Consider the following 13,092-nt stretch of genomic DNA (forward strand, 5'->3'; position numbering starts at 1 on the left):
TTGTTCAATAAATTATTCGGAGCTCTTCAAAACGTACACAATGTGTGATAAAACCGAATTCGAACTCTGCAGATTGTGTTTAAACAGTCGCGGACTGTTGATGAATGTTTTCGGCGAGAATAGTAAATTACAAATCATGCTGGAAAAGACTATAGAGGATTTGATTGATGTTAAAGTAAGTTTAGTTGCATGTGTGAAGTTCATTTTTTGATATTATCTTAGAAAGAAATCTTCAGTTAAATCAATCGGTATTTCGTTTATAGATTCCGTACACTGTTGTCAAAAAGAATATTTATATTTGGACAACAGGAGTTTTGTGCATTCTGCTATTAATATCTGTTTTTGTAATAATTTAATAGGTTGTGGAGGATGCAAATTACCCCTGGTTGGTGTGTTCTACCTGCATGGAGAAACTTACGGAATTCCGGTTGTTTAAACGTCGATGTGCCGAGTGTTTGGCTGTTTTCTATGATCGTATCCAAAAGAGATGCAAACCTGCGACGAAAGGCTGGATAACCGATCGAGAGGAGGTCAGTTGTATTAATTAAATTGAATTATGTCTGCAGTGAAGGCATCTTTGGGGAAAAACGTGTATCTCTTTGCAACTTCTTCGATTTAAATGCTAAAAAAACCATTCTCGTGTCAATCTGATCATTGTGATCAATCGCAGTAATTTTAAAGATTAGCGGAAATACTCACTCTCCTGGGAGGGAAAAATGAAAGCATTGTATTTATAAAATTTAATTAATCGGAAAATGTAACATGAGTGAGTGTAACATGGTTTTATAAAAATTTGAAAATGCAGATTCTTTCACTTTCCACTATGGACGAAAAAATTATAATGTCACTGAGCAAAAAAAAATAATCCTTTGTAAAAAAATAGTCCTTTGTAAAAAAATAGTCCTTTTCGCGTTAACGGTTCCAGCAGTGTCTTTTGCGGCTTTAGACAACCCTTTCTTGATACTTTCCCGAATTTTCTTTGATAGTACTCAGTTCTTTACCATCCTCCATGATTTCCTCTACCGCCTGTTTGTATTCCTTTCTTTTCAACCCATTTAATGCTTCTACATTCCATTTTCTAGCTCGCCGCACCTACCTTATCTTTTTGAAATGTACGCTACATTTCATAACAACTAAATTGTGGTCTGAGTCCGCATCCGCTCCCGGGAAGCTGTGGGAATTTATCACACTGTTCCTAAACCGTTTTCTAACCAGGATATAATCTAGCTGATACCTTTCTGAGTCACCTGGAATCATTTTCCATGTATACCTGCGTCTTTTGTGGTGTCTAAACCAAGTGTTGGTGATGACTAACCCTTGTCTCCTGCATAACTCAACTGCTTTCTCCCCGCGGTCATTCCTCGTGCCTAAACCGTAATAGTCCCCCACCTCATCACCATCTCTTCCTTCGCCTACCGTCGCATTCCAATCCCCCATCACTATCAAATGTTTCCCTGCAGGAACACACGCGATCATGTCCTCTAACTGATCGTATAATATCCTATCGACCTCTCCATCCTTATGGTTGCTCGGTGGCATTTATACCTGAATAATAACCAAGTTCGTCGGTTCTGCTTTTATCTCATCACTATCTCTTCCTTCGCCTACCGTCGCATTCCAATCCCCCATCACTATCAAATGTTTCCCTGAGGGAACACACGCGATCATGTCCTCTAACTGATCGTATATCCTATCGACCTCTTCTTCCTTATGGTTGCTCGGTGGCATGTATACCTGAATAATAACTAAGTTCGTCGGTTCTGCTTTTATCTCTATTAGTATTAACCTATCCGTTACCTGCTCTATGTTGACTACGCTTCTCCCTACCTCTTCATTTAATACTACTCACAACCCCTCGTTGGCTCTCGTCCCCACCGCTGCATATTATTCTATACTTATCACTCCAGTAATCCCCGCTATCTTTCCATCTCACCTCGCAAAGACCTAAAATATCTATATTTCCCCTTTCCATCTCTCGCTTAACATTCTCCAATTTCCCTGTCCTCATCATTGTCCTAACATTACACGTTCCTATTCTAACTAATTTGGTCTTCTTCCCCTGCGTCTTCTGTCCTGCTGCTGCTGCTTTTCCTTTGCAAGGGTTTCGTGGGATGACGACCGTGGAAGCCTTGCCTCCCTCGCTGCCGGGCACGACACACGGCCGATTGGGTTGAGCCCCGATATTATTATTATTTAGTTATGCAAGGGTGTATCTAACAATTACCCTCATGGCAAAGGTTTTTGCTTCAAGTCATTTGAAGTTCAATGAAATGTTATGTGAAGTTGCAGGCCCAGTAGTCAAGGGGTAGGGGAGAATTGACCAGAAGGCCTGGGTTTGATTCCCCGGCATATCGTTATGGCACCATCTGCCACTCGCCTGAGCTGTATGAATCTTGACAGGGTACTTGCCTCCTTGGGAAACCATTGGCTAAGGATTTCATAAAATTATTTAGGTTTTCTGATGACCAAGTTTTAGTTTGTCAGTCAGCCAATAGAGGGTTGCAACCATTGCAATGAGTGAATTGGAAACTCAGTGCGATAGATATATGGGATGACAATCAATATTAATAAAACAAATGTTATGCGATTCTCTAGAAAGAAAAAGGCTTCAGCTAAACATTAAAATAGGAGGGCAAAAACTAGAGCAGGTAGAACAGTTTACGTATCTCGGTAGTATTTTGGACCAACACGGTATCAAAGTAGTAAGGACGTAAGGAGAAGAATTGCGCTAGGCAAAGAGGCTTTCAGACAAGGAGGAGGGAGTTGATGACGGGGACGTTGAAGGATATTAAGAAAAGACTCGTTAGAAAACTTTGACATGGAGCGTAGCTATGTACGACTATGGAAACGTGGTCATTGAAGCAGGAGGATAGACGTAGACTGGAGGCTATTGTATTATAGATATGTGGGTGTGTGGGATGAAGAATGGAGAAGGTGAAATGGACTGAAAGAAGGAAAACAAATGAGGAAGTACTTGGTATGGTGGGCGAAGAGAGGGGTTTGTTGGGAGATATTACTATGGAGGCAGGAAAAGTGGATGAAGGGGGTGTTGACCGGCAATAGTGGGATTTTGAAGAAGACTGTAATAGAGGGGAGAATGTTAATGGCAAAAGAGGAGAGGGAAGGAACCGGATAGGGATGTTGGATGGGATGAAGGGAGGAAGGAAGTACTCAGAGATGAAGAGGGACCTGATGTAGAGTAGGATGATGGATTGTGTGTTTTGTTAGGAGAGACACAATATATTTATTTATTTGGTAGTTTGGGACCATCCCAATACCTGTCTTAGCCTGTAGATTATTTAATTCAAATAGTTTTAATGAATGTTAGATTTAAGCCATTTAATTACCATCAATCATAAGTGTTGTTTGTTTTGTGAAATGAGTTGCTCTCAAAATTTCCTCATTCCCAGATTTAAATGAAACAGTCGGGGCCAATTGATTTTGATGCCCTGATGTTTTTATTTTGAAATGTTGACCCTCTGCCATCATTAAATCGTAACATGTCTATGCTTTGGCATCAGTTGCCCAGTGGAATCAAGAAGGAGTGTTGTGACGACCCAAACGCCAGTGACGCTGTTGACAGGACGGCAGTGGATGTCCGAGATGACATGACTGTTGTCAAGGAGGAGGTTGACACTGCCAGTGAGTGCTCTGAATCTCCGGGAAGGGATATTGATTCGTCAATGGTTGCATCAATGCAGGAGGGTTGCAGTCATTGGTCGGACAGTGAAGAAACTGGGAATATGGTGAGTGTACGTATTCATATTCTTAAGAGTTTAATTAGTCATTTGCGCTTTGTATCCAGTGTGAATTAAAGTGAAACTTTGCCACGTATTCAATTGGGATGGGATTCGTCTGGTCGGCTCAGTAGAGGGGTCCCCCACCACTCAGGTGCACTTTAGTTCAGTCGCCTCCGGGCACGCGTTGAGAATGGAGTCGGATTTTTGTGATGTGTGATTGTTTGTGGTGTCGTATCGCCAGCATAATAACACCAAGTTTATTTAATCAGTGATCATAACTTTTCACATTGTGTGTTAGTGTTTATTGCACCAATTGAAGGGTGTTCTTCCTACTCGTGCAAATGGTTTTGGCTCTGATATCATTCATGTACAAGTTAGTTGCTTTCATTCCATCTTTTAACATCACTACCATTGAGTAGGTATCAATGTACAGGTTGACAATACGGTCTTGTTACAAGGAAGTCTTGATGTTCATTAAATGAAAAACACAATGTATATTTCAACTATTCTTTATTTTCGTACGACTAGTTTCAACGCTTTTGGGTCATCATCTGGTAGAATTTTATCAAGTCGCAGTCCATTTCCAAAGTCCTTAACCCTCTTAGTGCGGCGGGGATTCCAGGGGTACTTAGTGAGAAGTGCGAAGGGTAATTTAAGAAAATGTATCACCTTAGGAAAAAAAAGACATGAAGTTATTTGTTTAGATATCCATGTGGAGTTCTTTTATTTTAAAATATAATATTGTAGTTAATAAATGATGATAATAATAAACATAATAATGAAAATAATGAAAATAATAAACATTTACATCATCTGAAAAATAAATGTAATTATTACAGTATCATAAATTTGAAGAATATTTTTTTTAGCAATAATATTTCGATTTTTAGACGCAAAACTAATATTTTTTTAAAAACATTTTTCAATTAAACTACAATATTTAAATATAATAAAGAATCAAGAAGACATGTAGAAAATATTATAAATAAATAAAGAAAAACCAGTGAATTGCAAATTTTTTTGTCAGCCTCTGCATAGTTCGATTTTGTTGAAAAGGCTGATCGATCTCACCTTAGTCAAATTGGGACTTTTCCCCTTTCCTTGAGACTGCGGCAATGTGCTTACAATCTAAAGGCAGAAAAAAACAAAGTTCCAACTCGCAGAGAACTGCTGACAATGTAATCCATTACTCAGGGCGCAATTGATTAAATACGACGGACGGCAAGAGAAAGCAAAATGATTACAAAGCAGTGCTCTCATTTCCATCGTATCAACAAAGTTTGAATAAGCAGCTATATATCAACACCATAACACATTCAAGAGATATCAGATGATCACAGATTTCCTTTTCTAAGCCTTTCAGTGGGTTTCCATAGTGGAAAGACCACTCAGAAAAATAACGAGCAATCAATTAGGCTGAGCTTCTCGACATGTACAAAACTGAACGTAAAATTACAGTAAGAATTATACTTTTTGAAAAGCATTTAAAATTGCTAGTAAAAAATTAAAAAAATTAGTTACGTAATTCCATGGAATTCACCCTATCGATAGCACAAAAACCATAAATGATTAAAGAAAAAACCATAAGTTACAACGATTTAATCAATAGTCTACGCAAGAGCCGATATATTGGCCCGCTGCACTTTTCGCCAGGGACACGAAAGCTGATATATCGGCCCGCCGCACTAAGAGGGTTAATGAGGAGTAGGCTAATGCCGACACCGGGTTTCTCTCCACCCTTCATCCTTTCCTGTCGTTCCCCTCTGGCGCAAATGACCTCAGCTGTCGGTCACAGCCTCCCATAAAATACTACTACTATTGCGAGAGAGGAGGGGAAGAGGGAGAGGGGTGTTAAGCGTGAGTAAAGGTGATTGGTGGGTTCACAGAGGGGTGGGGGGGTTTGTCGGGTCTTTCTTTGAAGGGAAGGGGTATTCCCAGGATTGGGGAGAGGTTATTGAAACAATAAATCCTGGACCAAATGACCTTTTTTCAAATTCTTCCTGATTTCCAGCTCTTCCCACTTGTCCATCCACATTCCTTTGTCTATCTGGAGTATGAGTTTCGAATTGAAATCGCTCCCATGATTTTATTCCCACAGATGCTGCTTGGCGAAGTGAGATTGCTTGAGGTCAAAATTACTAAAACACATTTTATGTTTCTCCGCCTGTGTTTTTAATGGTCTCCCTTTTTTGCTACTGACACTACAGTCCTTACAAGTTAACTGATAAATGCCACTGTCATTGCGTTTTTCCACTTTGTCCTTCGTAGTATTCCAGAATGATTTCAGGTTGATCACATTTTGAAAAGTGTACTGAAATTGTTCCCCAGGGAAGTGATTGGCTGGTAAGTTGTGAGATCAATCCATAATAAGGGAGTCTACACCATTTGTAATCTTTCTACATCCACTGCAACTGGAAAAATCACACTTCACAAAAACTCACCTCAACGCATGCTCGAAGGCGACTGATCTTAAGTGCGCCTGAGTGGTGGGGGACCCCTCTACCAAGCCGACTGGTCAGACCCACATCCACCGCTCCTCTGTCGAGGCTACAGCGAACCAGTTACGATACTTATTGCACGTACGGACCCTGTAAATAAAAAAAAGGAATTACCATTGTGAGACTATATTAAGTGTGTAATCTTATGATGGCGTTTACTGTAAGCTATAATCATTTCTGTTTGCGTGGGTCAACTGAGGTCAAAGCAAGAACTGACTGGCTTAGGGGGACCAGAATTATTATCATTCCATCTACAGGGACGCACCGAAAAGTGGTAGGACTGATTTTTTTACAAGAATTTCATTGACGATATACTTACATCGACTTAATAATCTTCAAAGTATGCTCCTTGAGCTGCTACACACTTAGTCTATAACGTTGCTCCCATTCCCCGTACGCCCGCTGGAAATTTTCTTTGGGGATGCCGTTGTGATGACCCTCGTCGAAGCCTCTTGAACGTCCTTTATCGAGTCAAAACGTCGTCCCTTGAGCTGTCTTTTCATCAGGGGGAAGAAGAAGAAGTCGGTTGGTGCCAGATCGGGAGAATAGGGCGGGTGCGGCAATGTGGCAATGCCGTATTTGGTCAGGAGCTGTATGTAATGAAGATTATGTGACTAGAACCAGAAATTAAACTTCGCAGGATAATTATGCCAAACTAAAAAATGTGTAATGTTAAGCTATATCCTATTTCTGATCCAAAGTATGAAAGTGGGGATATTTGATGCGTGTTTGGCATGGACACGCTCTCATGTCTGTCATGTTTGTCTCTGATCTCTTCCAGGACCGTTTGCAAGGCAAAGAATCAATTATGTCCATTTATAATGCGGATGTGAAAATTAAGGAAGAGAATGACACCGACGTTCTAGAAGATGAAGGAGACCTGGGACCTGGGAAAGTGTCTCGGGGACAAGGTAACGAGGGCCCTGACCTCTGCTGTATTTACACTTTTACTACATTCTGGTGATTCTACAACTGTCTGCAGTTGTGCCACCAAAATACGAGGGTAATACCAGGAAGTAACCGACCCAAAAATTTTGGAAAAAAAAATGCATTTATTTTTCAAAATAATCTCCTTTCGGCTCTTTTCCACACTTTTCCCAAACGATGTTCAATAAGTTTGATTAATTTTATAACCTTTTCTTCATTATAAAAACTGTCTTGCTCCTCAAAATAGTCATTAAACTAAAGCCCACATCACTTCTTCAACGGTAGGGAAATCTTTGACCTTACGTGGCATTTCTCCAAGTTTGCAAATACAGAAAATACTAATCCGAGGGAGGGGCTTAATCTGGCGAATTGGGGATGCATGAGGTTTGCAATTCAGACTTTAATTCATGAATATTTAGGTCATTGTAATGATGGATTTCTGAGGTGTTGCGTTTTCTTGATGAAACAAGACTTCCTTCTAGAGCCAAATTCGGACGCTTTTGCTTTATTTCTTCAATCCAAACACTTCAATGAGTTCACTGCATAACACTCAGCGTTGATAGTTTGTCCTTTATCAAGAGAGTGAATTAAAATTATCCCACGGACATCCCAAAAAACCGACGCCATGACCGTGCCTTCAAGATGAAATGGTCTCCGCCTTCTTTGGAGTCAGTTCTCCCTTTTGAACCCATTGCTTTGAGTGTTCTATTGTCTTGGGTGTGAAGTAATGGGCCCGTGTTTCATCCGTGGTTATGAAACGGAGCAAAAGTCTGCTTTTTTGCCATGAAACTTTGCTAACCACTCGATTGAAACATCTACGCTCCCGCATTTTCAGTCGACCATCATCCAGTATCACTTTGTGGATTTTCTTCACCGTTTCTGGAGTTCTCATATTTCATTTGGTCGAACATAATGCAATGCTCGTCTGAGACACCTCGTACTGCCTCGTCTGAAGCTCTGCTACCCGATTGTATTTTATTGTTTGTGACGCGGTATTTAATTTATAGATAAATTTTCCCCGATACCGCGAGACAAGGGAGGCCGTGACTCTACTTGTTTTGAGGGCGCCAGGCTAGCCGCATGGCTAGCCGCAGAGTCACGCCGCTGGCTGTCACCTGGCCCATCACACTCCTCGTCCCAGGGGAGGGCTCGCTCACCTTTGATGTGCCCCGGGGTGGGCAGCGGCTCTTCAGCTGAAATCACGAGGGACGCAAGGAGGCGCATAAAAATGGACTCCGACGAGAAAACTTCATAAGAACTATTTATTATCACAAGAAAAGGTGTGGGCGCTCCCAAGCAAACATGACGCGCGGTGCCGACGCCTGCTGGGCCACGATGTTGGGTGGCCGCTCGGCGGCAGCCGAAGATGGCCGCCTCGCTGTCGACTGCTGGGTCCCGATGTTCCGGTCGGGGCCTGCGGGGGACCCACACGGCGAGGTCGGTTGCTGGCACGCGCACCCCCGGTGTTCGCAGGCTGTCGGTGACTCGACGATGATAGCACACGACCTTCTCTCTCGGACATCTCACAACGAACTCTCCTTGCCACGTGTTGGCCGTCACTCTCCGCGCGCGGCGCGCCCCGCTCTTCTCTTTTCTTACATACATTGTCGGCGCCAACAGATAGCGCCCCGCCGTTCTACGGCTCGCGAGAGGGGCGCGCGTATTCGAACTGGGCAAGTGACGCTGCGCCAAGCACAACGTCACATACCCCCTCCCTAAGCCGGACACTCGTCCGAGTGGACCGCTTACAAACGAGCCTGCAACTGAAACCTATGAACACAATATAATAACAACAATTTCACAGATTTCTACCAGTATTTCACTCAGTTTTGAGATTCTGTCTTCAGCTATTGGATAGAAAATGGATAGCACAACTTTTTCTAATTTTAACCACATTCTCTATGAACATCAAGTAATACATTTGGTATGAACAAACTTTTGGCATGAATCTTTCATACATTCCAAGGGAATTTCTCACAAAATTTCAACAAAAGCATCACTCGCTCAGATAATTCACTCTATAAAAGGCAGTACGTCCTCAGCTCAAACACATCACACCTCGTTTGCAAACTTTCATTCACCACAATTCAAGGGCTATGTGCCATAACAACAATAATGTCCGACAGAGATTTTCACATCATTGAAAAATAAATCGCTCACTTTGACACACAGACAAGATAACATGAGGCAAACACACAATGCTGACCTATTGCATAATACCAAAATTCATAAGGAATTTTTTTGAGAGTGTGCTCCGTGGGCTTGGCGCTCGGAGGACTCACCACTTTGACGAGTGGATCTTGGTGCTATATATCTTTTCAAGTCACCAATATCTACTTTCGCGTTTTGCTTATTGGAACGCGTTTCTACGATATAAACTGTTGGAGACAGTTTTTTTAGTATCTCGATCGGTCCTTCAAATTTAGGGGCTAGCTTGGCTGAAAACCTATCAATCCCACTGGACAGATGGTGGGTCCTACGCATTACTAGGTCTCCTACATTAAATTCGATGTTTCTTCTACCCTTATTATACGCTTGCGCCTGTTTTTTCTGAGCTTTCTCTATATTCTCGGCTACTAAATCTCGTAATAAGCCTAACCTATCGGCCCTCTTTTTCCACGCTTGTGGATCCAATCTGCTCTCTATGCCTTCCCCCTTCTCAAGCTCGCGCCGCAAACTCTTCACTGGCAGTGGATGCCTTCCGAAGTTCAAGTAGGCTGGCGAGATCTTAGTCGAGGCCTGCTTCGCGGTGTTGACTGCATGCCTTAGTTCGTGTAAATGCTGATCCCAGTCTCTATGGTCTTTTTCTACAAACATCGCGATGGCCGTCTTCAGCGTTCGATTGGATCTTTCCACTGGGTTTGCCTGAGCATGGTATGGAGGCGTTGTTGTATGCGTTATTCCATACTCTGCCAATGCTTCTCTTACGCATTTGTTATCAAACTCTTTTCCATTATCTGTCAAGAGATACTCCGGCGTTCCCCAGCGAAATAGGACAAGCTCCTCAAGTGCTTTAACCACGTTGGCCCCCGTAGCAGCTCTGACCGCCTTTAGCTCCACCCATCTTGAAAATAAGTCCTGAAAGATTATTAAGTACTTGTTCTTGGCTTTGCTAAGCGGAAACTCCATGAGATCTGCTGCTACGACGCTCCATGGTCTCTCTACCGTTCTTTTACCCAATAGTCCCTGAGGCGCTTGCTGCGACGTTTTGAACTGTTGACATTCCTGACATTGCCTCACAAAGTTGTGAATGTCGTGATAGGCCCCTCTCCAATAGTAATCTCGTACGACTCGATCGAACGTCTTTTCCACTCCGAGGTGGCCCGATGAAGGTTCACAATGGGCATCCCTTATGACCCGCTCTCGACATTCTTTTGGAACCACGAGTTTCCAGCCCTCTTCACAATCAGCGATTGGATCGAGCAGCTCATCGTACTTGTAACGATACAAGTGGCCCGCTTCGACCTTCCAATTTTTATACCTCTCCGGATATTTGGTGACTTCCTCGACTCTGCGTTGGTGGTCCTCATCCTTTACTTCCGTAATTTCAGCGATCTTCTCTTCGCCAGATAGTTGCTCGTACATACGAGATAGTGCATCAGGCAAATCATGGATTTTACCTCGACGATGCACCACCTCGAAGTCCCACTGCTGCAACTCCAGCGCCCACCTCGCGAGCCTACCCGTAGGTTCCTTGAGATTTCGTAGGTATTGGAGTGCGGAGTGGTCTGTGATCACGAGGAACTTGTAGCCCTCTAAATAAGGCCTTAGTTTTTTTATGGCCCATAGAATAGCTAATAACTCTCTCTCTGTCGTCGTATAGTTTTTCTCAGCTGATGTGAGAACTCGGCTGACATAAACGATTGGATGTTCTCCGTCCTCATTCACTTGAGAAAGAACACCTCCAATTGCTTCACTACTCGCATCAGTTTGTACGATGAAGGGTTTAGAGAAGTCCGGCCTTGCCAAGACCGGGGCTTCTGTAATGGCCCTTTTGTATGTCTCAAACGCTTTCTGCTGTTCCTCTGTCCATTCCCACTCTTGACCTTTGTGCAATAACTTGACCAATGGAAGCTTGATTTCCGAATCGTCCTTTATGAACCGAGCGTACCATCCAATCATACCAAGAAATCGTCTTAGTTGTTTGAGGTTAGATGGTGCTGGATAATTCACGACTGGAGCTATCTTTTCCGGATCTGGTCTAAGTCCCTCTGCGTCTAACAGATATCCAAGATATGCAGCCCTGGTACAACAAAACTCGCTCTTCTCCTTATTGATTACTAGCCCTGCCTGGTCCAGTTTTCTCAACACAATTTCGACCCATTTCAAATGTTCATCGAATAATTCGGTGACTATGATTATGTCGTCCAGATATCCGAACATTATTGGTTCGAATTCTGGCCCGAACAACGAATCAATTAGTCGTTGGAACGTTGCTGGTGCGTTCGTCAAACCGAATGGCATTCGTCGGAACTGGAACAGACCTGAGCCAGGAATAGCAAAGGCTGTGTACTTCTTAGACGATTCCTCCATAGGAATCTGGTTGTAGGCCCAACGGAGATCGATTTTCGATATATACTTGGCCTTCCTCAGCTTGTCAAGGATTGAATCCATATTAGGCAGAGGGTACGCATCCTTCTTTGTAACCTTATTAAGGTCTCTGTAATCGATACAGAATCTCGCGCTACCATCTGCTTTCTTGACAATGACTGGCGCACTGCTCCAAGCTGAGGCCGACCTTTCCACTACTCCCTCGTCTAACATCCTCTGAAGTTCCTGTTGAGCTACTTCCATCATTCTAGGAGACATTCGTCTCGGCCGATGTTTTATTGGTTCTGCTCCTTGAACGTCAATATGGTGTTCTGTCAGCAGCATTAACTTCGGGCCCTCTGTGATCGCTTGCTCTATTACCTTGTTCAGTCTTCTTCTCTGGTCATCAGTGAGCGTAGTGATGCCTCCACATTCCATGTTTTTTTTCTCACCCTGTTTCACATCCTCTCTATTAAATTCGCTCAGTAGTGCGCTGAGCCTTACGCTTTGATAACTCTCTAGGACTGATAGACCCGCGCATTCTGCGAAAATGTGTGGTTCATTTCTTGTCCCTTTCTTCCAAAATGGGTGCCACGGGCCCTTTTTTGCTCTCCAACACTTCTCCGCGGACATTGTATCAATTGAAAAGAGGTTTTTCAAATCCGCTCCTACGATCACTTGATGAGAAGACAGGAAATCAGCGGCTTTCCATTGCATCTTCTCCGTTTTTTCATCGATGGTAATCGTCACATCTAGGTATCCCAAAGTCTTAGCTGGTATGGGCGTCATTGGCATCGTCACTTGAGTCATTGACCCCTTCAATCTTGACTTATACCTTTTCACCACCTCGGGACCTACTATGGTCACTTGAGCCCCGGGGTCATAGAGCGCAATGTACTCTTTTCCCCCGATCAAGACTGAGACTTGGTCTCTATTCTCTGCTGTCACACTCGCTAAACTCACTCTAGGCGTGGGCTCCACGCCGACTCCCCCTCCCTGAACCGGACACAGCCTATCAGGTTTGTCCTCAATGGTTACAGGGTATGTCACACTCTCACTCGACTCATTCCTGCCCGTCCCTTTGTTAGAACACAGCCGATCCAGAGTGAACAGTACTTGAGGCAATTTCTCATAATCGCTCTCCTCTTCTGATTTCTGGCCCGCGTGAAGCGACTGGGCAGAATCTACATTCCACGCATGTCTCGGCGGGCTTTGTGGCACCGACGAGATGCTCTGAGGCCTCTCACTCATTCTCTCACTCTCTGCTTGCTTTGGTGGCTGGAGACAGGCTGGCCTGTTCGATCCTACCAAAGACTTGACCCTTTCGCTTTCTTCTGACCTAACGGATTGGCAGAGCGGAGCTGACTCCGTCGACCAATGCGCCTTCTGCCCCATAT

The 13,092-nt window shown here is 43.4% G+C and overlaps 1 long non-coding RNA gene across 1 annotated transcript in view; it reads left to right on the plus strand.

Moving 5' to 3' along the window:
- LOC139691730 (uncharacterized) overlaps positions 1-13,092 on the plus strand; it is a 46,641-nt gene continuing 33,549 nt past the window's right edge. The window contains exons 1-2 of the long non-coding RNA XR_011701674.1: positions 1-175; positions 360-530. This is a non-coding gene — a long non-coding RNA (uncharacterized lncRNA). The remainder of the gene's footprint in view (positions 176-359; positions 531-13,092) is intronic.

The sequence above is a fragment of the Hetaerina americana genome, unplaced genomic scaffold, assembly GCF_022747635.1.
Source record: "Hetaerina americana unplaced genomic scaffold, ioHetAmer1.1.p SCAF_39, whole genome shotgun sequence".
In the NCBI taxonomy this organism is placed as follows: Eukaryota; Metazoa; Arthropoda; class Insecta; order Odonata; family Calopterygidae; genus Hetaerina; species Hetaerina americana.